At 42.3% G+C, this 26,278-nt stretch overlaps 2 pseudogenes across 2 annotated transcripts in view; one reads left to right on the top strand and one right to left on the bottom strand.

The window, feature by feature from the left end:
• Window positions 1-2,375, bottom strand: part of LOC311112659 — a 27,576-nt pseudogene extending 25,201 nt beyond the window's left edge. Inside the window, exon 1 of the transcript in view lies at window positions 2,243-2,375. The product of the transcript in view is annotated as an uncharacterized misc_RNA (transcript). The remainder of the gene's footprint in view (window positions 1-2,242) is intronic.
• Window positions 2,376-9,591: 7,216 nt separating this feature from the next.
• Window positions 9,592-22,789, top strand: LOC311112658 (annotated as a pseudogene). Its single transcript has 8 exons — window positions 9,592-9,958; window positions 10,456-10,539; window positions 10,668-10,772; window positions 11,771-11,841; window positions 21,184-21,408; window positions 21,544-21,618; window positions 21,712-21,817; window positions 22,460-22,789. The product of its transcript is annotated as an uncharacterized misc_RNA (transcript).
• Window positions 22,790-26,278: the final 3,489 nt, after the last annotated feature.

The raw sequence follows: 26,278 nt of genomic DNA, 5'->3' as shown, positions 1-26,278 counted from the left end.
CAAATTACACCATATTCCCTGTATAGTGCACTACTATTGACCAGAGCCAGGGAATAGGGTGCCATTTGGGATGCAGCCTATGACCTCTGCAGATTGGGTTAGCTCCCACTCACACACTCACTCAGTATTGCTCCCTCTCATTCACACATAGGCTTAAAATGTATAAACATCTACACACACATCTACACACACACACACACACACATACCCTATAGGTCTGCCAAAGAGGTGGAGGGTGACAGAGAAGAGAGCACGCAGCAACACACTGTTTATTTTTCTACAGGACTGTCGACATGGCAACTCACTTTTTTATATTTTTATGTCCATGTTTCCTCTTTTACTTCTCTCCTTCCATCATTTTCTCTCTTTTCTCCATACTCTCTTTTCTGCTCTCCTACTTTCTTTCTCAAAGTCATCTGACAATATCTATAGTGAAATCCCCCTCACAAAAAAAAAGCATATCGTGCAGAGAGCTTCTAAAAAAAAGGACAGATTTTGCAATAAGCCTTGATGACTGTAACTAGAGTTCATGGATCAGCTGTAATGGGGAGGCTATAGGGTGTAGATTGATTATAAATCAACATTAGCCTGGTCGTAGATCTGTTTGTGCTGTTTTGCATGACAGCACAAACAGATCTGGGACCAGTTTAAATCCACTCCCCTCTCTAGCAAGAAGCAGGTCACTAAGATGTAATCAATGTCAAATGATCCCACTGTCGATGAAGGACTCTGCTGTAATCAGGTATGCTCTAAGTAGAGTGTAGAACCATGCCCATATTATCAAGGGTACAGTATCTACCGACTGCTGACTACTCTGAGATTTTGACACTTTGAATAAATATAAACTCCCAATCCAAATACTACCAGTCCCAATTCAAATATCTGCATTCTATTCTATTTACATTATATCTACTTACTCCACGCTCTGCATGCAGGTGAAGGACCTTAATTTGATCATTATTTAAAAAATGTTAAATGGAAATTACAAACTTTTTAAACCTCAAATACACTACAAGTTTTAAATGTATTGCATTAAAGGAAGGTTCTCCTGCAACACCATGATCGAACTAAGATCCTACGTGTGTGTATATGTGGGTGTGTGTGAACTCTGTAGTGATTATTCTGGAGGCCTCTGCATGGTCAGGGCATTGGTATGTCATTCTTCACTCTGACTTCTTGTCTTTCTCTCCTGCATGCATCACACAGCCCTGGAACGGAAGACAGGCTGGAGGAGCACTCCAAACAGATTACTGACAGAGAAAGAGAAAAGAGTGAGAGAGAGAGAGAGAGAGAGAGAGAGAAGGGGGGGAGAGCAGACTCGTACATTTCCACAGCGAAAACAATGTACTGAGCAAATGTCAAATTGGCTTTTTACCAAATTACTGTACGACAGACCACGTATTCACGCTGCACATCCTAATTGACAAACAAACAAACCAAAACAAAGGCAAAGTCTTTTCATGCTTTGTTGATTTCAAATGTATACTGTTTGCTGATGATCTGGTGCTTCTGTCCCCAACCAAGGAGGGCCTACAGCAGCACCTAGATCTTCTGCACAAATTCTCTCCTGCATATATGCCTCGGAGTAAACATCAGCGCCACAGGTAACTTCCACAAAGCTGTGAACGATCTGAGAGCCAGAGCCTTTAATGCCATCAAAAGGAACATACAATTTACATTGAATTAAGAGAGAGAGAGAGCGAGGGAGAGAGAGGGAGAGAGAGAGAGAGAGAGAGGGAGAGAGAGAGAGAGAGAGAGAGAGAGAGAGAGAGAGAGAGAGAGAGAGAGAGAGAGAGAGAGGGAAGAGGCTAAACAACTGGGATGGGAAACAATAGTGATATAAAGGGAGGGAAGGAGGGAGGGAGTCTAATAGATATTGATTTCCTCTCCTGAATCACCCTATATAAAACAAACCATGAGGGGGAAATCCACTGATACAATGCACTATTGTCCTCATCCTCCTTTTCCTCCTCCGTCTACCCTCCTCTTCCTCCACTCCTCCTCCTCTTCCTCCTCTTTTCCTCCTGCATCTACCCTCCTCCTCTTCCTCACTCCTCTTCCTCTTCCTCCTCATTGTCCTCCTCTCTTTCTCCTCCTCAACCTCCTCCTCCTCTTCCTCCTCCATTTACCCTCCTCCTCCCCCTTTTCCTTCTCCATCTAACATCCTCTTCCTCCTCTCTTTCTCCCCCTTCTCCCTCCTCTATTGTCCTCCTCCTCATCCTCCACTTCCTCCTCCGTCTACCCTCCTCCTCCTCAACCTGCTCGTCTTCCTTCCTCCTCCTGCTCCTCCTCCTCCTACCTGTCCTCGCCTCCTCGCCCCTCCTCCTCTCCCCTCCTCCTCTCCCCTCCTTTTCTCCTCCTCTACCGCTCCCCATCCTCTGCCTCCTCTCCTCTCCCCTCCTCCTCTCTCCTCCTCCTCCTCTCCCCTCCTTTCCTCCTCCTCTACCCCTCCCCCTCCCCCTCCTCCTCTCCCCCTCCTCCTCATCTCAGTCTTTCATCACAGTTTGCCATGCTTGGTCAGCCTGGCATAACTGGAGACTAAACTAGGGAATAATGTCTGGCACTGAAAATTACTCTTAGGGCATTGTGTGTGCGTATGTGTGTATGTACAGTGTACATGTATATGTGCATGCGTTTGTGTGTGTGGTGGGGGTCTTGTCATGAGTCTTGTCCTGGAGGCAAAACTGAGCGATTTCTCCTTAGATAGGCCAGCAACAAAGTCAAAATTTGCTATATTATAGAAATTCATGAAAACAAACATTTAATTGTTGGTCTTTATTTAAGGTTAGGCATTAGGGTTAACTGTGTGGTTAGGGTTAATGTTATGTTTATGTTTAAAATCAGCTGCCTCCAGAACAAGATTCATGAAGGAAAACGCTAACCTGTGTGTGTGTGTGTGTGTGTGTGTGTGTGTGTGTGTGTGTGTGTGTGTGTGTGTGTGTGTGTGTGTGTGTGTGTCGATTTGTATGCTTGTATCAGTTGCATGTTTGCATGTGAACATACAGTACGTGCGATCTTGTGAGTGTGTGAGAGAAAGAAAGAGAACATGTCTGCAGAGCAAGTGGTGTTTTCCATCCTCCTCTCCGCCAAACTTTCCCTTAGAAACAGAGAAATCCTTCTACTCATGCCCTCACTCCCCTGGGCCCAGTTTAAAAAAAGGTATCTATCTGTATTTCACCTATCCGATAGGATACATTGTATAGAAATATAATGACTAGAATGGACGAATCAATGACGTGAATGGGGACACCCGTTCTATTCATTCTATTTCTGTGCATTTAATCCTATCTGATGATCCATCCCTAGTTCTTTGTTTCTCACTACCTCTCCTTATTTCAGGTCCATGTGTCTCTCTCTCTGTCCATCTCTCTGTCTGTCTCTCTCTCTGTCCATCTCTCTGTCTGTCTCTCTCTCTGTCCATCTCTCTGTCTGTCTCTCTCTCTGTCCATCTCTCTGTCTGTCTATCTCTCTCTCTGTCCATCTATCTCTCTGTCCATCTCTCTGTCTGTCTCTATCTCTGTCCATCTCTCTGTCTGTCTGTCTCTCTCTCTCTGTCCATCTCTCTGTCTTTCCATCTCTCTCTCTATCTCTCTCTCTGTCCATCTCTCTGTCCATCTCTCTCTCTGTCCATCTCTCTGTCCATCTCTCTCTCTGTCCATCTCTCTCTCTGTCCATCTCTCTGTCCATCTCTCTCTCTCTGTCCATCTCTCTGTCCATCTCTCTGTCCATCTCTCTCTGTCCATCTCTCTCTCTGTTCATCTCTCTCTCTGTCCATCTCTCTGTCCATCTCTCTCTGTCCATCTCTCTGTCCATCTCTCTGTCCATCTCTCTCTGTCCATCTCTCTGTCCATCTCTCTCACTGTCCATCTCTCTGTCCATCTCTCTCTCTGTCCATCTCTCTCTCTGTCCATCTCTCTGTCCATCTCTCTGTCTGTCTCTCTCTCTGTCCATCTCTCTCTGTCCATCTCTCTGTCCATCTCTCTGTCCATCTCTCTCTGTCCATCTCTCTGTCCATCTCTCTCACTGTCCATCTCTCTGTCCATCTCTCTCTCTGTCCATCTCTCTCTCTGTCCATCTCTCTGTCTGTCCATCTCTCTGTCTGTCTCTCTCTCTGTCCATCTGTCTGTCTGTCTCTCTCTATCCATCTCTCTTTCTGTCCATCTCTCTCTATTCCCATCTCTCTCTGTCTCTCTCTCTGTCCATCTCTCTGTCTGTCTCTCTCTCTATCCATCTCTCTTTCTGTCCATCTCTCTCTCTGCCCATCTCTCTCTGTCTCTCTCTCTGTCTCTCTCTGTCCATCTCTCTGTTTCTCTCTCTATATCGCACTCTCTGTCCATCTCTCTCAATCTCTGTCTGTCTGTCTCTCTCTCTCTCTGTCTGTCTGTCTGTCTGTCTGTCTGTCTGTCTGTCTGTCTGTCTGTCTGTCTGTCTGTCTGTCTGTCTGTCTGTCTGTCTGTCTGTCTGTCTGTCTGTCTGTCTGTCTGTCTCTCTGTCTCTCTGTCTCTCTGTCCCTCTGTCTCTCTGTCCAACTCTCTCTCTGTCTGTCTCTCTGTCCATCTCTCTCTTTGTCTCTTTGTCTCTCTGTCCATCTCTCTCTTTGTCTCTCTGTCCATCTCTCTTTTTGTCTCTCTGTCTGTCTGTCTGTCTGTCTCTCTGTCTCTCTGTCTCTCTGTCTCTCTGCCTCTCTGTCTCTCTGTCTCTATGTATGTCTCTCTCTCTTTCCATCTCTCTGTCTGTCCATCTATCTGTCTGTCCATCTCTCTGTCTGTCTCTCTCTCTGTCCATCTCTCTGTCTGTCTCTCTCTATCCATCTCTCTTTCTGTCCATCTCTCTCTCTGCCCATCTCTCTCTGTCTCTCTCTCTGTCATCTCTCTGTCTCTCTCTCTCTCTCTATCCATCTCTCTTTCTGTCCATCTCTCTCTCTGCCCATCTCTCTCTGTCTCTCTCTCTGTCTCTCTCTCTGTCCATCTCTCTGTTTCTCTCTCTCTATCGCACTCTCTGTCCATCTCTCTCAATCTATGTCTGTCTGTCTCTCTCTCTGTCCAACTCTCTCTCTGTCTGTCTGTCTGTCTGTCTGTCTGTCTGTCTGTCTGTCTGTCTGTCTGTCTGTCTGTCTGTCTGTCTGTCTGTCTGTCTGTCTGTCTGTCTGTCTGTCTGTCTGTCTGTCTCTGTCTGTCTGTCTGTCTGTCTGTCTGTCTGTCTGTCTGTCCGTCTGTCTGTCTCTTTGTCCAACTCTCTCTCTCTGTCTGTCTCTCTCTCTCCCTGTCCAACTCTCTCTCTGTCTGTCTCTCTGTCCATCTCTCTCTTTGTCTCTCTGTCCAACTCTCTCTCTGTCTGTCTCTCTCTCTCTCTGTCCAACTCTCTCTCTGTCTGTCTCTCTGTCAATCTCTCTCTTTGTCTCTCTGTCCATCTCTCTCTTTGTCTCTCTGTCTCTCTGTCTCTCTGTCTCTCTGTCTCTCTGTCTGTCTGTCTGTCTGTCTGTCTGTCTGTCTGTCTGTCTGTCTGTCTGTCTGTCTGTCTGTCTGTCTGTCTGTCTACCTCTATTTCCCTGGTCCGACTCTGCAAGGCAAGCTGTAGCCTACAAATAGTGTTTCTCCCTCCCAGTCTCCTAATGTTGGTCACACATTCTCCCTCTCTCTTTTTGCCACACAAGCTACAGCCTGACTTTCAACCGCCGCTCTCCACTCAAACTTTCATTTTTTCCATCCAATTTTATACCATGATTAGCGCTTTTGATATATGCCCGTTAAATCAACCTACATTTTCTTGGTTTATAGCCTAGGCATTACACGCAAACTTTAAAACGTTTCTTATCATGAATCATTGTGCATTCTAATTTCCTGTAAATGGCAATGGATCCAAACTGTAACCTCTAAAAGTTTTAAGATGGTCATACCATGGACACCCCTTCAAATTAGTGGATTCGGCTATTTCAGCCACACCCGTTGCTGACAGGTGTATGAAATCGAGCACACAGCCATGCGATCTCCATAGACAAACATTGGCAGTAGAATGGCTTTACTGAAGAGCTCAGTGACTTTCAACGTGTCACCGTCATAGGATGCCACCTTTCCAACAAGTCAGTTTAAAAAACTGCCCCGGTCAACTGTAAGTGCTGTTAGAGTGAAGTGGAAATGTCTAAGAGCAACAACGGCTCAGCCGCGTAGTGGTAGGCCACACGAGCTCACAGAACGGGACCACCGAGTGGTGAAGCAAGTAAAAATCCTCTGTCTTCGGTTGCAACACTCACTACCGAGTTCCAAACTGCCTCTGGAAGCAACATCAGCACAATAACTGTTCTCGGGAGCTTGGAGCCTAAGATCACCATGCGCAATGCCAAGCGTCGGCTGGAGTGGCTTAAAGCTCGCCGCCCTTGGACTCTGGAGAAGTGGAAACGCGTTCTCTGGAGTGATGATACAAGCTTCACCATCTGGCAGTCCGATGGACAAATCTGGGTTTGGCGGATGCCAGGAGAACGCTACTTGCCTGAATGCATACTGCCAACTTTAGAGTTTGGTGGAGGAGGAATAATGGTCTGGGGCTGTTTTTCATGGTTCGGGCTAGGTATAGTTCCAGTGAAGGGAAATCATAATGCTACAGCATACAATGACATTCTAGACGATTCTGTGCTTCCAACTTTGTGGCAACAGTTTGGGCATGTTTCAGCATGACAATGCCCCCGTGCACAAAACAAGGTCCATACATAAATGGTTTGTCGAGATCAGTGTGGAAGAACTTGCCTGGCCTGCACAGAGCCCTGACCTCAACCCCATCGAACACCTTTGGGATGAATTGGAACGCTGACTGCGAGCCAGGCCTAATCGCTCAACATCAGTGCCTGACCTCACTAATGCTTTTGTGGCTGAATGGAAGCAAGTCCCCGCAGCAATGTTCCAACATGGTGGAAAGCCTTCCCAGAAGAGTGGAGGCTGTTATAGCAACACAAGGAGGGACCAACTCCCTTTTAATGCCCATGATTTTGGAATGAGATGTTCGACGAGCAGGTGTCCACATACATGGTTATGTAGTGTATCTATAATTGATTTAATACAAAAAGGAAATTGGCTTAAAAACAAGTCTTATCTGAATGATATTTAATAATCTGCGGTCCACATTGTCACACCTATGGGCCCACCTCTTGCTAAACCACCGACAACCAATTTTTATTTTGTATTTTTTAAGCTTATATTTCATAAAAAGTTTATAATATACAATATGATGAATGAATGGGAATATGAATGGGAATATAATTGCAACAATGTTACGTAGGTCTACTGATTTGCCCCATTTCTCACACACAGCCACAGCCACCTTTCTCCAATGTAACAGTGACCTCCTGTGGTCACCTATGATCAGGACATAATGTACAATTCACAAACTTGTTCTAGGGGACAGATTACGTACCACAGATCAATTAAAACCAGATCAATTAAATTGTATTTGAGAGACAAACATGACAATGCGTTGTTTTGTATAGTTTTCAGGAGCTATTCAATGGCAAAATAATACACAAAGACATCAACATAGTAAAACATATGAGCAAGACAGTCAATATAATCATGACAAGCAGTTGAAAAGAGTACACATGTCTTTACAGTCTCGTGACAGACTGACATGTAAATCAAGTAGCTGGCCAGCACACGCAAGGTTTGTTTCTGGGTTCCCAGGTAACAGACCATAAACTCTAAATGACCACCATAGTCCCCGTGCCCAAGAACTCTAAGATAACCTGCCTAAATGACTACCGACCCGTAGCACTGACGTCTGTAGCCATGAAGTGCTTTGAAAGACTGGTCATGGCTCACATCAACAGCATAATCCCAGAAACCCTAGACCCACTCCAATTTTCATACCGCCCCAACAGATCCACAGATGATGCAATCTCTATCGCACTCCACACTGCCCTTTCCCACCTGGACAAGAGGAACACCTACGTGAGAATGCTATTCATTGACTACAGCTCAGCATTCAACACCATAGTGCCCTCTAAGCTCATCACTAAGCTAAGGATCCTGGGACTAAACACCTCCCTCTGCAACTGGATCCTGGACTTCCTGACGGGCCGCCCCCAGGTGGTAAGGGTAGGTAACAACACATCTGCCACACTGATCCTCAACACGGGGGCCCCTCAAGGGTGCGTGCTCAGTCCCCTCCTGTACTCTCTGTTCACCCATGACTGCATGGCCAGGCACGACTCCAACACCATCATTAAGTTTGCCGACGACACAACAGTGGTAGGCCTGATCACCGACAACGATGAGACAGCCTATAGGGAGGAGGTCAGAGATCTGGCCGTGTGGTGCCAGGACAACAACCTCTCCCTCAACGTGACCAAGACAAAGGAGATGATTGTGGACTACAGGAAAAAAAAGAGGACTGAGCACGCCCCCATTCTCATCGACGGGGCTGTAGTGGAACAGGTTGAGAGCTTCAAGTTCCTTGGTGTCCACATCACCAACGAACTATCATGGTCCAAACACACCAAGACAGTCGTGAAGAGGGCACGACAAAGCCTATTCCCCCTCAGGAGACTAAAAAGATTTGGCATGGGTCCTCAGATCCTCAAAAAATTCTACAGCTGCACCATCGAGAGCATCCTGACTGGTTGCATCACCGCCTGGTATGGCAACTGCTTGGCCTCTGACCGCAAGGCACTACAGAGGGTAGTGCGTACGGCCCAGTACATCACTGGGGCAAAGCTCCCTGCCATCCAGGACCTCTATACCAGGCGGTGTCAGAGGAAGGCCCTCAAAATTGTCAAAGACTCCAGCCACCCTAGTCATAGACTGTTCTCTCTGCTACCGCACGGCAAGCGGTAACGGAGTGCCAAGTCTAGGTCCAAAAGACTTCTCAACAGCTTCTACCCCCAAGCCATAAGACTCCTGAACAGCTAATCATGGCTACCCGGACTATTTGCACTGCCCCCCCACCCCATCCTTTTTACGCTGCTGCTACTCTGTTAAGTATTTATGCATAGTCACTTTAACTCTACCCACATGTACATATTACCTCAACTACCTCAACTAGCCGGTGCCCCCGCACATTGACTCTGCAACGGTACCCCCCTGTATATATAGCCTCCCTACTGTCACTTTATTTTACTGTATATATAGCCTCCCTACTGTCACTTTATTTTACTTCTGCTCTTTTTTTCTCAACACTTTTTTTGTTGTTGTTTTATTCTTACTTTTTTTGTTTAAAATAAATGCACTGTTGGTTAAGGGCTGTAAGTAAGCATTTCACTGTAATGTCTGCACCTGTTGTATTCGGCGCATGTGACCAAATAAATTTGATTTGATTTGATTTGATTTGATTTGAAATGATGCCGGTAAACGTTTAGGATTGAGGTCACCTTAAATTCACCTTTAATATGTGAATTGTAAACATGTTTCCATTTCCTGGTAAGAATCATTTTATCTCACAGAACTATATAATAAAATATCCTTATTTGTCTATTTTTTTGGCTAATGTTTTACCCTGACGCTACCATAAAATGACTGCGCACATTGAACTAAAGAGGACTGCACAAGCTAAATCTTCACACAACTTCCAGTACACTACAAGTTGAAGTATAGGCTATCCAGTTGAAGAATGGAGGGACTGACTCTGACCCTGCTGCTGCTGTGTCTGTCTGGGACTCTCAGTGAAGATGCTGGAGAAGACAACCTGAATGACATCATGGTGCAGATTCAGCCTGAACAGGGACAGGACATAGAGAATGAATACAAGACCCACAACCAACACTCTGAACAGCGACAGGACATAGGAAGTGAAGTTCTTCTCAAACAGAACCAAGCACCATCCCTAGCCGAGACAAATGGTAGCTGCCAGCCGGAAATGTGTAACCTTCTTAGGCATCTGGGAGCCATGGAGGCCAGACTGACCACCGCAGAGAACCAAGTGGAAGAACTGAGTAACATGAAGGCTACTGTTACTCTTCTACAGAGAGAGACTGAAGGTAATCTAAATCAAATAACTTACTTTTTTGGTTAATCTATTAAAATCTTCAGAATAAGAAATAACAGACTAACAACTAAGATTATGAGTTGGGCTGTTTCACAAGGTTTGAATCCTAATCAACCTGCCTACATGTTGTTTGAAGTACAGTAGGCCAACATAGCATCAACCTGCCTACATGTTGTTTGAAGTACAGTAGGCCAACATAGCATCAACCTGCCTACATGTTGTTTGAAGTACAGTAGGCCAACATAGCATCAACCTGCCTACATGTTGTTTGAAGTACAGTAGGCCAACATAGCATCAACCTGCCTACATGTTGTTTGAAGTACAGTAGGCCAACATAGCTACCAGTAGTAGGTCAAAACTGTGTGCTGGAAAACCTTGGTAGAGCATGGGTGAACTTATAGGCCTTGTGGTGCTCATGTGAATTTCCTTTTTTTCTGTCTTCAGTCCTGCCTAATGTAACTCACTTAAGACCTTTTTTGTGTTTAATAGTTCAAGCAGCCGAGCTCAGAGCCATGGAGACCAAGCTGAGCACTAGTGAGAGCCTGATGAAGAGCATGAAGAGAGAGAATGAAGGTGATTTAAATTTTGTATTCTGTCTGAATTGGTACAGTAACTATGGTGTGAAGTGACATCATCGCTAAGATCAACAAATAATAGTTTGTCTGTTTTTGGTCATATATTTGTTCAAATTTCTCTTCCAGTACAGGAGAGGAAGCTTCAAGTATTGTCATTTAGAGCCAATGCCACTGAGTTCAGAGTGGAGCAACAACAAATCCTGCTTGACGAACTGAGGAGACAGAATGAAGGTAGATAATGTTAAGTAGCCAATAATTACAATGTGGTTAACAAATAGATTTAGCCGAAACTACCGGAAAACAGTGTGTGAGACCATATACATACCCTGTTCTTCATTCTGCATCATAGTTTTAAATAACCAAATAGATTCCCAGACACAGATAAACCTAGTCTTGGACTGTAAAGCGCTGTCAATTTGAAAAAATTCCATTGAGAATGCTTTTTATTCCAGGACTAGGCTTAATCTGTGTCTGGTAAATCGGCCCAAAGAGTTAAATTCACATTGACCCTGGCTGCCGCTCTAACCCTTACAGATGTAGGATCTTAATTTGAGCCAGTTTGCTACAGCTGGAAAATAATCCTGCAGCAACAGAAAATGTAAATTATCATGTGGATTTTTATGAATGGAGATTTTTGAAGGGGTTGATACATTTTTCATGAGGGAAAGTCCAGTCTGAAATTTCAAAGTGGAAATTACAAACTTCAGAAGTCTTTTTAATCCTCAAATACACTACAGTGTTCAAATACACTACAAAGTTATCCTGCAACAGGATGATCAAATTAAGATCCTACATCTGTACTATTTCTCATAGACAGACCAAAGATTGCGTTTTCGGCAGCACTAGGAGGAGATGGCCACATACCGCCCTCTGAGAGAGAGACCAACTTGGCGTTCAGCAATGTCTTCACAAACGTTGGCGATGCCTACAACCCTGCATCAGGTAAAAAGTTGGAAGATACTATGGAAGAACTATGAGAGTGGTTTGGTCCCAATAATCTCTCCTTCCTCCTGAAGTGTCCACTCGTTCACTATTCCCCACAAAGTTAAAAGGGTGAATGATCAATCTAAAAGGCTCAGTAACAAAGTAGTCATTTCTATTGAACATATTGATGTACAGTATAATGCATGTTTCTTGCTTTAGTTGCTTTTGATCTCTCCTCTGATAAGGGCGTCTTCAATGCATTTATAAGATTATAGTACATATCTCTCCCTGCTATTCCTCCACAGGTGTCTTCAATGCCCCAGTGAAAGGAGTCTACTACTTCAGCTTCTCATCATTTGCCTATAGTCAGCACAACGTCTGTATAAGTCTGTTTAAGAATAATATGCGCATGTTGTCTGCGTGTGATCATCATTCAGAGCATGATAATTCTGACAGCTCGGGTAATGGAGGGACACTACATCTAGAACAGGGAGACCATGTCTACATGACTCTTCATGCTCATTCACACATATTTGCAGACTTCCACAACCGCAGCACATTCAGGGGCTTCCTGCTTTTTAGAACATAAGGATAAATCCCATGAAAAACAAATGGGCTGTGTTTCAAATGGCACACTATTCCCTATATAGTGCACTACTTTTGACCAGGACCCATACGTCTCTGGGCAAAAGTGGTGCGCAATATTGGGAATAGGGTGCCATTTGGGATGCAGACAGACTGTATTTCAACACATTTCCATGGGTAAAATTCAATGTTCAAATTAGTAGTACTAATAATAAATTATGACACATTTTATCAGAAGATTGACATGCAAATTTTTTCAGCGTTACTTTTATGGTAATTCATAACTATTCCGCAATAAGAGTTTGTTTATGAAAGTTGTGTGATATAAAAAAAGGAATTTCACTCTGTTCAAACTTTTCCTGAGGAATGCTATGTAATGTTTTAGAGGAACTGATCAATGAAAAATAAATACATTAGAGAGATTGTCAAATGATTCCAGAGTTATTATATGAAAGATGTGTGACATAAAATATGGAATTTAACTCGAAATATGATGGAATAAATCAGAGATATTGTCAAATCATTCCAGACTCCTAAAAGTGAGTTTGTATGTAATACTGTACACTACACTATGATGCAGGATTTTTGATTAATCTGACAAATAGGCCTTAACAATGTATAGATTAAGATTAAGATTAGATTCCCACCAGGCACACACTAGTTGAATCAACTTTGTTTCCACTTCATTTCAGTGGAATTACATTGAACCAACGTTGAATAGACGTTGAATAGATGTTGAATGGACGTCTGTGCCCAGTGGGTGGCTTTTTTGTCTTCGGTTATTAGCATCTCTTCATGTTTACCAGAAAAGAATAATTCTGCACCATCTGGGTCGTTGTTCTATAATCTACAGAGAGCAATGTGTAGCTCATAGTGTCTGCTGGGTTCCTATTACTGTGTTAAGGCCATAATGATATGATATTTTATTTCAGAGAGCAAAGATCCTTGGTTTCTAGGTCACAGGGGCATAATCTTCCCAACAATCAGTTTTATCAACCATTACAAGGGACCACTACCTAGCTTGTTAAACTGATTGTTAGGAAGATTATGCCCCTGACATAAAAGAGCTAGGTATCAAGTCCCTACCATAAAGATGCAGAAGTTATAAATTGGCACAGATAACAATATATTTACTGTAACAGCAACTATTGATCTGTGTAATGATTAGGTATCAAGTCTACTATAAAGTTGTAGAGGCTATAAACTGGTGTACACTATACATCGGCACAAACAGAGCTCAGTTTCTTTAATGTGTCAGCAACTATTGTGCTGTGTGCTCATCCAGCTTCATATAGAGAACTACCACAAAGGTAAGTAAGTTTTGTATTTATCATTGGACAATGCTTCTGCTGCAGGTGCAGCATGCCTTATTGATTATAGAGGGATATTTCAGCTGTGGCTGACAAATGTTAAACTGGCAATCTGCAGTTGCTACATCCATTTTTGGATTTATAAATGAATGATATGTCCTCATTGATTCTTGGAGAATATAACATATAAATGCTTCATGAGCGTAGTTCAACTGTTGTTCCCCATCAGAACTCAAAACATGAGCATGTTTTACTCCAATGTTTGTAAACAAAGTAAATATAAACAAACACTATAGCCTCAAAACATATTTTAAACTATAATTTTGATATCATGGATTGTCAGTCCATGCATCCAAAGCTCTGTCTATGAATTTGAGCTTGGTAGCATTTCTCCAGCCCCATTCCTCAGCTTTTTACCAAAACAGGGACGGGGAGGACTTTGTTATTGTTTCAACCACTGATTGTCACTTTAAAGTGCAGACGCAAAGCTTGCAGAGTGGTTTCTCCATAACTCTGGCCCCGTCCAGCAGCAACCCCTAACCCCTACATTCTAGGCATTTCATAGATCTAAAAAGAATATGTATAGGCAAAATGGCTACGTAGTAGCTCCAGCCTCTGATAGGTGATATGGATCTTTAGCCATACCTGCAATGGTGTAGCTTAAAATTCTTTCCGGTACCGGTGAGCATTTCTTTTTTTTAATGAAGTCATTATTTCTCAATCAATATTTGTACTGACAGATGTAGCATATTGAAAATCATTTTAGTCTCAATAAATGTTTTCGTTTTTTAATACCCTTAAACTCCAAATTAGGCATACCTCGTTTGAAAATAGGGCATCTATCAATCATGATTAATCATTATTCTTGTTTTACAGGTGAAACGTCCAAACTGCATCTGCATGCCAATAATTTGGTCTCCATCAGTTTCATGGGAATATGCATTTAGATCTTCTTGAATTATGTAGGCACACATATCACACCCCCAAGACATGTTAACCTCTCACCATTACAATAAGAGGGGAGGTTAGCAATTTATACCTTACCGTTATTTACCATTAATTTCTATTGGGCACAAAATAATATGAAACATAACAAAAAAAACTGAAAATGCATCCAACACGTTTGTAGAGTCACAAGCTTGATGTAATCATTGTGTGCTAGGAATATGGGACCAACTACTAAACTTTTGACTACTTTAATACACATATAAGTGAATTTGTCCCAATACTTTTGGTCCCCTAAAATTTTGTACAAAAAGTTCTGGAATTTCTAAACAGTTCAAACGATATGGATGAAAATACCTTCAAATTAAAGCTGATAGGCTGCACGTTAACACTACAGTCATTGTATCCAGTGGTGTGTATTCATGGATGCCAAGGGAAGCCAGGCTTCCCAACAAAAAAAAAATATATATACACACTACCAGTCAAAAGTTTGGACACACCTACTCATTCAAGGGTTTTTCTTTATTTTACTATTTTTTACATTGTAGAATAATAGTGAAGACATCAAAACTATGAAATAACACATGGAATCATGTAGTAAACAAAAAGTGTTAAACAAATCCAAACATATTTTATATTTGAGGTTCTTCAAATAGCCACCCTTTGCCTTGATGACAGCTTTGCACACTCTTGGCGTTCTGTCAACCAGCTTCACCTGGAATGCTTTTCCAACAGTCTTGAAGGAGTTCCCACATATGCTGAGCACTTGTTAGCTGAGGTCGGGGGATTGTGGAAGCCAGGTCATCTGATGCAGCACTCCATCACTCTCCTTCTTGGTAAAATAGCCCTTACACAGCCTGGAGGTGTGTTGGGTCATTGTCCTGTTGAAAACAAATGATAGTCCCACTAAGCCCAAACCAAATGGGATGGCGTATCGCTGCAGAATGCTGTGGTAGCCATGCTGGTTAAATGTGCCTTGAATAACGGACAGTGTCACCAGCAAAGCACCCCCACACAATAACACCTCCTCCTCTATGCTTTACGGTGGGAAATACACATGCGGAGATCATCCGTTTACCCACACCGCATCTCACAAAGACACAGTGGTTGGAACCAAAAAAAAATCTAATTTGGACTCCAGACCAAAGGACAAATTTCCACCGGTCTAATGTCCATTGCTCGGGTTTCTTGGCCCAAGCAGGTCTCTTCTTCTTATTGGTGTCCTTTAGTCGTGTTTTTTTTTGCAGCAATTTGACCTTGAAGGCCTGATTTACACAGTCCCATCTGAACAGTTGATGTTGAGATGTGTCTGTTCCTTGAACTCTGTGAAGCATTTATTTGGCTGCAATTTCTGAGGCTGGTAACTCTAATGAACTTATCCTCTGCAGCAGAGGTAACTCTGAGTCTTACATTCCTGTGGCGGTCCTCATTAAAGCCAGTTTCATCATAGCGCTTGAATGTCACTAAATAAGGAACATTTCAAGAACTTTAAAAGTTTCTTCAAGTGCAGTCACAAAAAACATAATGTCTTAAAATAATGATGGACTGTCATTTCTCTTTGCTTATTTGAGCTGTTCTTGCCATAATATTGACTTGTTTTTTTACCAAATAGGGTTATGTTCTCTATACCCCCCCCCCCCGTATACCCCCCTCTCCGTAATGGCCAATGATTGTAAGGGCGATTCTGATCCAATCATCAATTCATACATTGTGCCCCTGGCCTGAGAGGATGGAAGTTCAACATGTTGCTAGATGTAGTAGTCTAATGTTAACTAGCTGGCCTGGCGCATTGTTGCCCTTTAAATGAAGTTAGACTAGAGAGCAAGCATTTTAGCCAGGTAGCCTAGTACAACAAAAAATAAAAGTGTGTACTGTATGACAGAGTGATAGACCGTTTCATCAACATTAAAGAGAGAAGGATGGCATTGGTGTGTCTCTACAAGTAGGGTGAGTCAACATGGTTTTTCTACTTGCACGCACGCACACACACACACACACACACACACAGAAATCAGAACCATGGACAGTCACATCATATTTACAATGAGGGAAAAAAGTATTTGATCCCCTGCTGATTTTGTAAGTTTGCCCACTGACAAAGAAATGATCAGTCTATAATTTTAATGGTAGGTTTATTTGAACAGTGAGAGACAGAATAACAACAACAAAATCCAGAGAAACGCATGTGAAAAATGTTAGAAATTGATTTGCATTTGAATGAGGGAAATAAGTATTTGACCCCCTCTCAATCAGAAAGATTTCTGGATCCCAGGTGTCTTTTATACAGGTAACGAGCTGAGATTAGGAGCACACTCTTAAAGGGAGTGCTCCTAATCTCAGCTTGTTACCTGTATAAAAGACACCTGTATAAAAGACACCTCTCCACAGAAGCAATCAATCAATCAGATTCCAAACCCTCCATCATGGCCAAGACCAAAGAGCTCTCCAAGGATGTCAGGGACAAGATTGTAGACCTACACAAGGCTGGAATGGGCTACAAGACCATCGCCAAGCAGCTTGGTGAGAAGGTGACAACAGTTGGTGCGATTATTCGCAAATGGAAGAAACACAAAATAACTGTCAATCTCCCTCGGTCTGGGGCTCCATGCAAGATCTCACCTCGTGGAGTTGCTATGATCATGAGAACGGTGAGGAATCAGCCCAGAACTACACGGGAGGATCTTGTCAATGATCTCAAGGCAGCTGGGACCATAGTCACCAAGAAAACAATTGGTAACACACTACGCCGTGAAGGACTGAAATCCTGCAGCGCCCGCAAGGTCCCCCTGCTCAAGAAAGCACATATACAGGCCCGTCTGAAGTTTGCCAATGAACATCTGATTGATTCAGAGGAGAACTGGGTGAAAGTGTTGTGGTCAGATGAGACCAAAATCGAGCTCTTTGGCATCAACTCAACTCGCCGTGTTTGGAGGAGGAGGAATGCTGCCTATGACACCAAGAACACCATCCCCACCGTGAAACATGGAGGTGGATACATTATGCTTTGGGGGTGTTTTTCTGCTAAGGGGACAGGACAACTTCACCGCATCAAAGGGACGATAGACGGGGCCATGTACCGTCAAATCATGGGTGAGAACCTCCTTCCCTCAGCCAGGGCATTGAAAATGGGTCGTGGATGGGTATTCCAGCATGACAATGACCCAAAACACACGGCCAAGGCAACAAAGGAGTGGCTCAAGAAGAAGCACATTAAGGTCCTGGAGTGGCCTAGCCAGTCTCCAGACCTTAATCCCATAGAAAATCTGTGGAGGGAGCTGAAAGTTCGAGTTGCCAAACGTCAGCCTTGAAACCTTAATGACTTGGAGAAGATCTGCAAAGAGGAGTGGAACAAAATCCCTCCTGAGATGTGTGCAAACCTGGTGGCCAACTACAAGAAACGTCTGACCTCTGTGATTGCCAACAAGGGTTTTGCCACCAAGTACTAAGTCATGTTTTGCAGAGGGGTCAAATACTTATTTCCCTCATTAAAATGCAAATCAATTTATAACATTTTTCACATGCATTTTTCTGGATTTTTTTGTTGTTAGTCTGTCTCTCACTGTTCAAATAAACCTACCATTAAAATTATAGACTGATCATTTCTTTGTAAGTGGGCAAATGTACAAAATCAGCAGGGGATCAAATACTTTTTTCCCTCACTGTATCTTACATTGATTGGACTAGTATGTTTTTGGTATCTTTTACTTGTCACTGTATTAGACTAGGCATAGGTGATTTGATGATATTGATGTTTAAATGGTTCTGGAATATTGGAGGCAGCTCCTGTTTTATTTGTGACTTGAGGTAACACTCTGTGGTTCTAAATGAATAGTTGTTAAGTAGTTCAACATTTCGGAAACATTAACTTGCTTGACAATGCTGTATGGCATGTAACTGTTTGTTACATGTAATATTCTTTGTGGACTTCACCAGACAGAGGTTGCTCTCTGGTTTTGTGATTAAACAAAAGTGTGGTTGAATTTATTCTGCCACTGTGTCTTCTTATTGTCTCGGCCTTTAGGCCTACTGTATATATCATGGTCGCAAGTTATATGAGCAAACAGGTTATAGAGCAAACAACGCAATTATCACAACACATAGGTTGTAATTTGGCTTTTTTTCTGCCTTCCCCGGGCATTTTACCCAGCACCACTACTGATTGTATCATTTCAAATCCAAAATGCTTGAGTACAGAGCCAGAACAACAAAATAATGTGTCACTGTCCCAATACTTTTGGACCTCACTGTATGGCTTCCTGAATTAGAGCAGATGGTGGTAACAAATAGCATGGGCCTACTGTCTGTATTTTGTTTAAATCAAAGCACGCATTTTGCCTAGTGGCCCCGTGGCGCGCACGCTGTTGAGTTTTGGCCGCATTACAACAACAAAAAATGTGACCACTCAGATAATCGTCCTAAAACGGGTGTCAAACATACGACGCACGGGCCGGATCCATGGTTTGAGTCTACCTCAGTTACCTCGTACCCCTCCCTGCACATCAACTCGGTGTTGGTGCCCCGTGTATATAGCCAAGTTATCTTCACTTATTGTGTATTTATTATTACTTGTTATTACTTTTCTATTGTTTCTCTATTTTCTTTCTCTCTGCATTGTTGGGAAGGGCTGTAAGTAAGCATTTTACTGTTAGTCTACACCTGCTGTTTATGAAGCTTGTGACAAATACATTAGATTTGAGTAAAAAATAACGAAATCAATATACTTTCAAATTACTCAAACCAAATCGAATCTGTGTAGAAATGATAATGGACCTATATTCATACCGTTTCTAGACAGTCAGGGAGCATCGGAAATTCCCCAAACTATGGATAGAGGTTGAATGCAGATCTTGAATGCAAGGAAATATAACCAATTTTCAGTGCAGCCCTCTGGACCTCGTTGAAGCCGAATGCGCCCGCGGGTCAAAATTACCTCGGACACCCCTGTCCAAAAATGAGGTGGTGTTTTTGGTCTAAGAGTAATATTATACTATGCTATTCGGTTCGGTTCTGTTCTGTTATGTAGAATACTAATAAAACATGATGCAGACTTTGATTCAGCTTTGATCTACTGTAACTTTAGTAAACAAGCACCACCGTAAGAAATGGCAAAGCAAGCCTCTGTTTCATGCAGCGCGCAAAAGCAGTTTTGTGTGCTCTCTGAAACCAGCTAACGGTAAAAACAAGACTTCTCAACACAGTGGTTGAAACATTCATAACCGATGGGCACTACATCAACATAAGAATTGGTTTGCAATCTCGGGAGGAAATAGAACGTCTACGTCGCACAGTAATAATATCGCTATCGCTAACATATCTCATGGTTTATTTTATGGATGATTCCTTTAGTAAAAGGGAGTTATGAAATCCGAAGACACATTAAGTTAACTGAGACACATTACACCAATCGTATTCACTGTTTTAAACATTAACTTCTGCGCTGCACAGGTGTGTGAATTGTCTTTCTTTGCCTTTTTAGTGCAATACATTTGGTGGTTTCTTTAACACAGAAGAGGACGCTGTTATGCCTGAATTCGACCCAAAACCAACAAAGAAATATGCACTGTTGAGAGCGGTTGTATGAAACCAATCAACATGTCAAGAAAAGCTCTCAACCGTGCCAGCCCCCTCTTAATTTATATCCAGTTCGATTCGCCTTAAATTCGACGTCTGAACTGTGTTTTATATGGATCCAATGAGCTAGAGGTTGATGTTGATCTACATGGATCCTACACACATGGATCCCACATAATGTAACCCCCCAAAAAATCTGTGATAACGTTGAATCAACTAGGAAAACTGATTGAATTTGCAAAAAGGCATCAATGTAAGGCAGGGGTCGCCAAACCTTTCTAGAATGAGAGTTACTTTAAAAAAATGAAACATGTCGCAAGCTATAAATTTTTTTCTAGCTTTCGAATAGGCACATTCTTCTCTTCTCCTCTCCCCTGTAACTATTCCCCGGGTCCTCTGTTTTCTGTCAATATACCTGGTAAAATAATGGTTAATAAACAACTCTAAAAACAACTCATTTTTGTTTTTCATGGTTTTAGATGTTTGTTTAGTTTTTCACTCTCAAAATTACAGTTGTTCATAGAGAAAAAACTATATTGAATGTTCTGAGTCCATGTCAATGCTTAAATCACATCAGAAGTGAAACATTTAGGTGTAGAAGAAAACTAACACATTTTAGATTTTTCTTTTGCAACGTTTCCCAAACTCAGTCCTCGGGACACCAAAGCGTGCACGTTTTGGTTTTTGCCCTAACACTACAGAGCTGATTCAAACAATAAAAATTGTATGATTAGTTGATTATTTGAATCAGCTGTGTCATGCTAGGGCAAAAACCGAAATGTGCACCCCTTGGGGTCCCGAGGACCGAGTTTGGGAAATGTTGCACAAAAATATCTACATTTGTTAGTTTTCTTCCAGACCTATTATTATAATGTTTGTATGTGTCAGCTGCAGACGGGTCATGGCTAGAACAGTTCCAGCATTTGTCAAATTTTCATAAAAAAGGCTATCATCTGTCCACTAATATTGAACTAGTAAAGGCCCAGTGCACTACTTTTGTGAGAGAAAAAAAGTGTCACATTTGTTTTAATTTTGTATTAATAAATACATCTACTTCCTGTAGCTATGGCCCAGGCCACATTTTTGCAGGCAAGAGGGAATGGCTATAATGACATTCCTGACCTGCAATAACTTAACCCTGAAACTAACCCTAACCGTAACCTAATTTTAACCACTTCTGAAATGAAATATTGTTTTGCACCAGGAGAGTCCAAATAGCCTTTTTGCAGGCAAAAGGTTGGGTTGATGTTACCTCCACCATGCAATCCCAATGACTCTGAGCCTGTTCTCCTCACAGATACCACTAGATAGCGCTGCCCCGGTTATTTCTCAGCATTCTGCTGACCTCACAGTTGACTCTCTACCTGCCAGGTGAACCCCAAAAGCAAACCCCTCCCCTCCCACTTCCAGCCCGAGCTGCCAAGCTTATCCCGGTGTCCCTGGCACACCTGGTCATAACGGTCTGCCTGGGAGAGATGGGCGGGACGGGCATGAAGGAGTCACAGGACCCAAGGGAGAGAAAGGAAACACTGCTGGGGACATTAAAGAACTGGTTAACTAGCATCAAGGCATGGCACAGTTCCCAATACAAAAAAAAGAAGAAAAAACACACATTTGAGGAATGATCTGTACAAGATTAAAATGTATTTTTCTTTATGTTCTTATAGGAGGAATAGGGGCTCAGGGACCCCCTGGTGATGTGGGGCTAGCTGGACCTAAAGGGGAGAGAGGGGAGCCAGGAGGTAAGCAACAGTCCTTAACCTGTTGGGATAGTACCTGTTGAGATGCAATCCAGAACATAGACAGTGATAGAGAAATGTATCATGTTCTTTCAGATGCAGGGGGAAACAGTGTGATCAGCCATTTACTCGCTGAGATCCAACAGCTCAAAGCCAGACAGGCTAATCTTGAGAAAGGTAAGACTTTCTCTTTTGAAAAATAATGTTCCAAAAAATATAGAAATTGTAAATGTATTTCAAAATATACATACATTGTGTGTACAAAATATTAGGAATACCTTCCAAATATTGAGTTGGACCCCCTTTTGCCCTCAGGACAGCCTCAATTCATCGGGGCATGGACTCTACAAGGTGTCGAAAGCGTTCCACAGGGATGTTGGCCCATGTTGACTCCAATTCCTCCCACAGTTGTGTCAAGTTGGCTGGATGTCCTTTGGGTGGTGGACTATTCTTGATACACACAGGAAACTGTTGAGTGTGAAAAACCCAGCAGCATTGCAGTTCTTGACACACTCAAACCAGTGCACCTGGCACCTACTACCATACTCCGTTCAAAGGCGCTTAAATTGTTTGTCTTGCCCATTCACCCTCTGAATGGCACACATACACAATCCATTTCTCAATGATCTCAAATGATTCTTTAACCTGTCACCTCCCCTTCATCTACACTGATTGAAGTAGATTTAGCAGATACATCAATAAGGGATCATAGCTTTCACCTGTATTCACCTGGTCATTCTATGTCATGGAAAGAGCAGTGGTTCCTAATGTTTTGTACACTCAGTATGTTTCATGTTTATATTCACATTCAACAAGGAAATCGGTCGGTATCACTCACAGATAGTATGACATTATTTATTTCATGCTGCAAGCTTCAGGGTCTTCCAGAAGGTTTGAAGTTCTGCAACAACTTTGGTGTGACAATGGCCATACCAAGGAATGATGTGGAGAACCAAGCTCTTTCCAAATTCATTGTTGGTGCTTCTTATGGTTTCCTGGGAGCAACAGACAGGAAAACTGAGGGTGTTTGGGTAGATTTGAATGATGAGCCACTGACGTATCTGGATTGGCGCAGTGGAGAACCAAACAGTGGAGGTAATATTATAGAAGACTGTATTGCAACAACGACCTCTGATCCTTTGATGCAAACATTGTTATAATATGTGAAATGTAAATATTTAAAGATGGGGTTTTTTCCCCATAAAATCACCGACCTACATTTTGGTTGTTACTGAATGAATATTCAAGCAAATTAGCTTATCAAAGCTTACAAGGCAATACTAATATATCACAACCATCCAGCAGACACTGTTTCTGAGAGCAGCAAATGATTTAGACTGTCAATAAAATGTTTTATTTTCTCTCTGACCTGTTGATGTCCATGTTTGTTTAGTGTGGCGGTTTGACAACCAGGACAAAGAAGGCTATCTTATAATCTCACACTGCTCACACTGGAAACGTCTGCTTTTCAGGTACAGCACCAGACAATAGGGATGTACCCATACACAAAAATGTATGCACGCACGACTGTAAGTCGCTTTGGATAAAAGCGTCTGCTAAATGGCATATTATTTATTTATTTATTTATTTACCCATCACAGTCGATAGTTATTATTCTTCTTATATAAAGAGTTATGTATTTTTCAACATACCACAGTTAGAACAATGTATTATTTCAACCCCAAATGTTGTCACATTTGTTTAGGGTTCAGAGGAGATAGAGTGAATGAAGACTGTGAACAAGCTGACATGAATCATATATGTTGTTCTGCGATGTGCTCATATTTGATTGTTTCTCTCAATTGTTGATGTGATTGTAACCCAATAGCAGCCCCTAGTGGTAACCTGGAATAACCTCATAACTCTGAGACCACACCTAAACACAGGTGTCTATTGAATTATTTGTCTACCTTCCATGGTTGCGTTCTAATTCTCGACACTTCTCCAGAAGTGTGCACTTGTTCACTCCCCGTCATTTATTTAAAAGTATTATACTGAACAAAAATATAAACGCAACATGTGAAGTGTTTGTCCCATGTTTCACAAGCTGAAATAAAAGATCCCAGAAATGTTCCATACGCACAAATAGTGTATTTCTGTCAAATTTATTGCAGAACTTTCTTTACATCCCTCTTAGTGAGCATTTCTATTTTGCCACGATAATCCATACATCTAACAGGTGTGGCATATCAAGAAGCTAATTAAAGAGTATGATCATTACAGTGTTGTGGTGTCTCCCTTGTTGTGATGTGTGTTTTGTCCTATATTTTTAATCCCAGCCCCCGTCCCCGTAGGAGGCCTTTTGCCTTTTGATAGGCCGTCAATGTAAATAAGAATTTGTTCTTAACTGACTTGCCTAGTTAAATACATAAATAAAATAAATAAAAAAACACACAGGTGCACCTTGTGCTGGGGACAATAAATGTGCAATTTTGCCACACAACACAATGTCTCAGATGTCTCAAGTTTTGAGGGAGCTTGCAATTGGCATGCTGACTGCAGGAATGTCCACCAGAGCTGTTGCTAGAGAATGTAATGTTCATTTCAATACCATAAGCCACCTCCAACGTCGTTTTAGAACATTTAGCAGTACGTCCAACCGGCCTCACAACTGCAGACCACATCTAACCACGCCAGCCCAAGACATCCACATCCTGCTTCTTCACCTGCGGGATCGTCTGAGACCAGCCACCTGGACAGCGGATGAAACTGAAGAATTTCTGCACAAACTGTCAGAAACTGTCTCAGGGAAGCTCATCTGCGTGCTCGTCGTCCTCACCAGGGTCTTGACCTGACAGCAGTTCGGTGTTGTAACCAACTTCAGTGGGCAAATGCTCACCTTCGATGGCCACTGGCACACTGGAGAAGTGTGCTCTTCAACGATGAATCCCGGTTTCAACTGTACTGGGCAGATGGCAGACAGCGTGTATGGCGTTGTGTGGGCGAGTGGTTTGCTGATGTCAACGTTGTGAACAGACGAACAGAGTGCCCCATGGTGGCGGTGGGGTTATGGTATGGGCAGGCATAAGCTACGGACAACGAACATAATTACATTTTATCAATGGCAATTTGAATGCACAGAGATACCTCCACCATCTTCTTGTGTTTCAGCATGATAATCCACAGCCCCATGTCACAAGGATCTATACACAATTCTTGGAAGCTGAAAATGTCCCAGTTATTCCATGGCCTGCATACTGACCAGACATGTCACCCATTGAGCATGTTTGAGATGCTCTGGTTCGACGTGTACGGCAGCATGTTCCGGTTTCCGCCAATATCCAGCAACTTTGCACAGCCATTGAAGAGGAGTGGGACAATAAACAGCATGATCAACTCTATGTGAAGGGTTGCATGAGGCAAATGGTGGTCACACCATATACTGATTGGTTTTCTGACCCACACCTCTACTTTTTTTAAAGGTATCTGAGACCAACAAAGGCATATCTGTATTCCCAGTCATGTGAGATAGATTAGGGCCTAATGAATTTATTTCAATTGACTGATTTCCTTATATGAACTGTAACTCAGTAAAATCTTTGAAATTGTTGCATTTATATTAAATGTAAATCATTTAGCAGACACTTATACAGAGTGACTTACAGGGGCAATTAGCGTTAAGTGCCTTGCTCAAGGGCACATCGTCAGATTTCTTTCACCTAGTCGGCTCGGGGATTCGCACCAGCAACCCTTCGGTTACTGGCTCAATGCTCTTAACTGCTAGGCTACCTGACACCCCATGATGGGGAATTAGAATGTAGCCCATGACTTAAACCTTGGTGACGGGTGTATTTTTATTATGCTGTATGCCCAGAAAATAACTTTGGGAGAAGGGTAGAGAACAGAATAGAAAATAAGGGATTTTTTAAAACTTCAAAACTGACGTTAGCACAACGGATTCTTCAAACTATTTCACACTGTAGTTGGATTTCAATTTGTCTGTTTGACTTTTATAAATATATGATTTCCCATTCCAGTTTTGTCTACCTGTAGATCTCCAGAAACATTGTCATTTCCTGGTTTCTAAAACTCGAATAGTTCGACGCATTTCAGTTTATGTGACAAAATAAGATAGTATAGTGTAGAGAATCATTGTACCATCTAAACCACTGTGAAATATATTTTCCATAACCCAAAATATTGTATTTTCAGCTGTTTGAAGCTGGTGTACAAAAACTAAAGTAAAAGACACAAAAACGAAACGAAACTTAAGAACGGGAAGCATAGAAATAGCGCACATAGAACAGATCTACCACTTCTTAGACCTGCTTTCAAATAGAATGATAGATCTACAACTCACATTTCTATGTGAATTTGGTAGGGTCGCCCCAAAAATTTACATATCGCCACTTTAAGAGATCATTGTCCTCAGTTATACTCCTGGGACCCATGGAAGAAGAGTATGGTAAGATGTAGCCCAAGACATACAACCTGATGAAGGCTTTATGCTGAAACAAGTAGGTGTTTTTCATATGCTCTATGCCCAGAAAATAAGGGATTTCTTTCAACTTTAAAACCCACAATGTGTGGACAATGGATTCTTCAAACTATTTCACCTATAGCTGGATTTGAATTTGTAAATCTATGATTTCCCATTCCAGAGCACCGGTGGAAGTTTTGCCAACCTGTAGCTCAGTGGAGGCTGGTGGGAGGCTATAGGAGG

This window comes from Coregonus lavaretus (assembly GCF_964263955.1).
Source record: "Coregonus lavaretus genome assembly, chromosome: 39".
Lineage (NCBI taxonomy): Eukaryota > Metazoa > Chordata > Actinopteri > Salmoniformes > Salmonidae > Coregonus > Coregonus lavaretus.
Note: the sequence above shows the minus strand (reverse complement) of the source record. Positions and strands in the feature narration are given on the sequence as shown.